A 5,660-nucleotide genomic window follows, 5' to 3' on the forward strand; every position below is an offset into this window, starting at 1 on the left:
CTCCTCAGTGTCTAATTCCCGTCCTGACACCACGATGCGGTGGTGGACACTTTTTTTTTCCCCTGGCTTTCCTATTCAGTCCTGCTATGGGGAGGGAGGAACAGCTAACAAATATCCCTGGCGTCTGCTGGGAGTGCTCGTGGTATCTTGGCTACACTGGGAATGTTCCCGCTCGAGGCGTGTGTGCTTTCCCTGTTTATGCTGCTTAGGCTTTAGTTTGCTCTGCTGCAAGCTGTCCGCGGCTGGCGCTGGGTTGCCTGCACTTCCCAGGTCTGAGCGGCTCAGGTTCAGGTCCTCGGGTACTCGACAAAGGCGCAGACTTGGCTGGGCCTGCGTTTTCTGCCTTCCCCAGTCCTAGCAGCTCAGGTGACCAGGCGTTTGGCGAGCACGGTCGCTGCGACTTATCGCCTTCCCGGTCCCTGCCGCTCGGTTTTCTGGGAGTACAATCGGCACACTTTCTCAGGCGGATATCAACCGGCCGAACCCAAGAAGTCCTGGCCAGCAAGGAAGCCTGCCTGCAGCTTGGCACGGGAAGCCTCTCTGGGGCTGCGGCTGCCCCCGCCCAGGCGCTGGCTCCCCTCCCTGCCCGCGTCGGTGGGGGCTGGGGGACGGGCCGCCCGCTGCCGGCGCTCTCCGCTCTGTGCCCGGTTCTGTGGGTGGGGCAGGCTTGGGGCTTTTAACAGGCTTTTCCCAGCCCTCTCGCCCTTCAGCTGCAACCTCTGCTCTGGTATCTTAAGTTCGAGCCCTCAGTTTGCCCTGGGGCGTTCAAGCCCGGTTCTCCCTCTAAGCGCGCAGCCGTTCTCCCTCTGCATTCTGTCGTTTTTAAGATTGCATCCAAGTACTGCGTTTCGGACTCTTTTGTTGATCATGATTGCTACTCTATTTCTCCTAAGGGATTCCTGCCCACAGTAGTAGATATAATGGTCATCTGAGTTAAATTCACCCATTCCAGTCCATTTTAGTTCACTGATTCCTAGAATGTAGATGTTCACTCTTGCCATCTCCTGTTTGACCACTTCCAATTTGCCTTGATTCATGGACCTAACATTCCAGATTCCCTTGCAATATTGCTCTTTACAGCATCGGAAGTTATTTCTATCACCAGTCACATCCACAACTGGGTATTGGTTTTGCTTTGGCTCCATCCCTTCATTCTTCCTGGAGTTATTTCTCCATTGATCTCCAGTAGCATACTGGGAACCTACCGACCTGGGGAATTCCTCATTCAGTATCCTATCATTTTGCCTTTAAGAACCCTCAAGACTCAGGAGTTTTAAAAAATTTCAATGAGCAAATGAGTGAAAGGCATGAACATATCTTTTACTTAGAAGGATATACAGATGGCAAAGAAGTATGTTAAAGGATTTTCAACATCATTAGCCATAGAGAAAATGCAACCACAGGGATGTCACTGTACACTTACCAGAATAACAAAAATTAAAAAATTTTGGGTACACCAAACTCTAGTAAGAATGCAGAGAAACTGAATTACCTATACATTACTGGTGGGAATGTAAAAATGATACAATCACCCAGGAAAAGAGTTAGGAGACTCATGTGCAACTACAATATGAAGCATAAATTGCTCTCTTGAATATTTATTCCAGAGGAATGAAAATGTATGTTCACATAAAACTTGCACACAAATGTCCACAGCAACTTTACTCAAAATCACTTAAAACATAGAAACCACCCAGATGTTCTTCGAAGAATAAATGGTTAATTAATCTAAATACATCTTGGTAATAAAAGAAACAAACCACTGATACATGCAACAACTTGAATGAAACTCCAGGGAATTATGCTGAACAGATAAAAAAGAGGCAATCCCAACAGGTTACTTCATGCATAATTCTATTTATATAACATTTTTTAAATGTCCCTATTATGGGCTGAATTGTGTTCCCTCAAATTCATATGTTGAAGCCCTAACCCCAATTACCTCAGAATGTTACTCTATTTGTAGATAAGTCCTTAAAGAAATATTAAGTTAACAGAAAGTCATTAGGGCAGGCCCTAGTCAAATCTTAACTGGTGTCATTGTAAGAAGAAATGAGGTCATACAAAGAGACACCAGGTGCACATAGACTAAAAAACAAGATCATATGGGGGCAGAGTGAGCCAAGGAGAGAGGCCTCAGAAAAAGTCAAACCTGACAACTCTTTAATCTGGAAGTTCCAGCCTCCTTGGGCTTTGCCACCTACTTGTGATTATGGGGCTGTCCTATATTTTGGCTGTGTGATAATAGATATACAAACCTGTGCTCACATGCGATAGAAGATTACAGAGTTAAATACACAAACATACACACAAGAAAAACTGGGGAAATCTGAATAATTTGATAGATCATATAAAGGTTAATATCTTGATTTTGGTGTTATACTATAGTCTTACATTTGGAAGAAAAGGGCACAAAAGACCTTCCCTATGTTATTTAATAGCATGTGAATTTAAAATTTAATAAAATGTTTATGAAAATATTTTTTAAAATAAGGGCCCTACATCTTCTCTGTTAAAATTAACTAAGGCTACTTTATAATTTGTGTTACTTTTTTATGGTCAGAATTTCCCCCATTTATTTTGACAATAATTATTCAAAGATAGACAAAGACAAAATGGTCTTTATTTGAAACAAGTAAAGGTATTTCAAATCACCAAATTATCAATATATCAATAGTTTATTCTATTTCCAAATTACGGAAGAAAAAAAGCATTATTTTATCATTGTAGTTGGAATTTCAGCTAAAAAATTCTAGTATGCATGTGAAATGGAACTTGCCCACCAACAATTGTTTATCCCTTTGTTTTTTTGAAATTATCTTGAATTATATTTTGAGATCGAGTTCTTCCTCACTGTAGGAATTTAATCTGAGTCACCTTAATTCTCAACAATTTCCTAGAAATGAAATGTGGGATATTTGAGAACTTTATGTTCTAAAGTGTCTGTGGGGTAAGAGTACTAGCTAGTCTTTGCTATCTGAGCACACTGGATCCTTTGAGATATGCATTTTAACACTTTGTACTCAGTCTTTTATCAAATTAACTGACAGGTAACTCATCCTTCTTTACCTTCTGAAAGACCTCTAATGTGTCAGCTTTCTCTTACTGGTATGGCAGTAAATATCATACCACTGACAATGGTACAGAAATATTTGGTTGCTTCTATTACTCTTATATCCTTCTGGGTCTAAATTGAACTTTACGCAGCTTTTAAAGACTGTACTAGTCACAAATAAAAAAGATAGCATTTTAATATATCTGCGTTGAGGTGACAATTTGAAATCTATCTGTAGAAATGTTTCACATAATGATATCTGTATGAATTTTCCATTGATTTGTGAAAAAAAATCTAATTGAAATTTAGTGGATTAAAACCACAGACATATATTATCATATCACCACTGGATCAGGAATCCAGGCTTAGCTCTTTCTCTGGTTCAGAGCCTCTCACAAGGCTGCAAGCAAGATAACATCTAAGGCTGCAGATATCTTAAACCATCTCACATGACTGTTGGCAGTACTCAAGTCCTCACAGTTGACCAGAGACCAGTTCCTTTTCTTCTGGGTTCCTCCATTCAGTTCACTCAGTCATGTCCGACTCTTTGCGACCCCATGAATCACAGCACGCCAGGCCTCCCTGTCCATCACCAACTCCCGGAGTTCACTCAATCTTATGTCCATCGAGTTGGTGATGCCATCCAGCCATCTCATTCTCTGACGTCCCCGTCTCCTCCCACCCCCAATCCCTCCCAGCATCAGAGTCTTTTCCAGTGAGTCAACTTGTCGCATGAGGTGGCCAAAGTATTGGAGTTTCAGGTTTAGCATCAGTCTTTCCTCCATAGGACCACTCATAACATGGCAACATTTTTCCTCTAAAGATAGTTCACCAAAAAGAAAAACCTGGAAAGATGAAAGCCATAGTCTCAGGAATGCTATATTTTATTTACTAGAAGAGAATTTCTAGGTCCAGCCCACACTTAAGGTGATAGGATAACACAGGGCTTGACACTCAGTGCTTCAGATATCTGGGGCCATCTCAGAGGCTGCCTACTACACTAAACTACTGCCCATAGCCTGTACAATGGCTTTCCCTCAAAAAAGGCAGAGAGTTGCTTTCCCAGGGAAGACATAGATCTCCTCTGCTCTGGAATGTCCTGCTGCCCTTTAACCTCATCATATACAAACTGACCCAAGGATGGGGTCAAGGCAGAATATAGAGACACAATTTTGTGTTTTCCTCCCAAGTTTACAATTTCCTTTTTTCCAAAGAATTTTTATTTGACCTGGAATTGAGACAACTTGCCTCTTCATCTACTTTATTTCCAAATCTATTGTTTATGTCCTGAATCCTTCAAAGCTTGAGCTTTTGAAACTCAACAGCATAGCATTGAGTTTGTTGATTTCCATATTTTGCTATGTCCTCCTTTTTTTCAGAAGGTAAGCATAGAACAATCTAGATCTTGCTTGAATAAAGGAAGTATCATGGAATAATGTAAAGAGTGAGGGGGAAATTAACATATCAAAATGCATCAACTTTGCATCTCATCATATAATTTTATAAAGTAATACTAAGTGATTCCAAATAACCATTGTTAAAATTAAGACTGTAAATAGCTTTCAAAAGAATAAACATATGTTTATTAAAATATTATAAGACTTTCCATAGAAAATTCTAAACAAGTTCCATTTAATTATGACTTACTAGACCATTCCCCTTTGAAGTAGAAAGAAGACTTAGATGATAAATTACACAGCAGCACTATTTTCACTAATCAATGCATAGAAACAACCTAAATGTCCATCGACAGATGAGAAGATAAAAAAGATGTGGTATATATAAACAGTGGGATATTATTCAGCCATTAAAAACAATGAAATAATGCCATTTGCAGCAACATGGATGGAAATTATCATCATACTAAGTGAAGTAAGTTATTAAAAAAAGGACAAGTACCATATGATATCACTTCCATGTGCAATATAAAATACAACACAAATGAACATAAAACAAACTCACAGATATAGAGAAAAGACATGGTTGCCAAGTGGGGGTGAGGGAGGGAATTGATGCAAGCTATTATATATATGATGGATGAAAAACAAGGTCCTACTGTACAGTATAGGGAACCATATTTGATATCCTGTATTGAACCATAATGGAAGAGAAAATGAAAAACAAGGTGTTTTTGTTAATCGAGTCACTTTGCTGTAAGCAGAAATTAAACAACATGTAAATCAGCTATACTTAAGTAAAATTTATAAAATTGTTTAGAAGGCTCTAGCTACACTTGATCTTAGCCAAAAGGCCAAGAAGCAATAAAAGGCTCTAGTTAATGCAATAGCAACTATACAAACTGGGGAAAGAACAATCAAATATATTTTTAGTTGTAGATGATATGACTGTGAGGAACACATGAAAATTTGATAAGACAATAAAGATATTTGTATAGACATATATGCTTAAAAAACATTTTTATATATGTATGTAGGATTTAAGAGAACCATACATTCCTAGAGACCATTCCAAGTTAGTTGATAGCTTGAATATATTTGCATATAAGTATACTCACCGGGAGTTGGTGATGGACAGGGAGGCCTGGTGTGCTGTGACTCATGGGGTTGCAAAGAATCAGACATGACTGAGTGACTAAACTGAACTG

At 39.4% G+C, this 5,660-nt stretch overlaps 1 pseudogene; it reads right to left on the reverse strand.

Annotated features, from left to right (window-relative positions):
• Window positions 1-5,192: 5,192 nt before the first annotated feature.
• LOC129556080 (U2 spliceosomal RNA) lies at window positions 5,193-5,318 on the reverse strand (annotated as a pseudogene).
• Between the last annotated feature and the right edge of the window lie 342 nt (window positions 5,319-5,660).

This window comes from Moschus berezovskii, chromosome 12 (assembly GCF_049115385.1).
Source record: "Moschus berezovskii isolate FMDL1 chromosome 12, NW_MosBer_1.0, whole genome shotgun sequence".
Taxonomy (NCBI): domain Eukaryota; kingdom Metazoa; phylum Chordata; class Mammalia; order Artiodactyla; family Moschidae; genus Moschus; species Moschus berezovskii.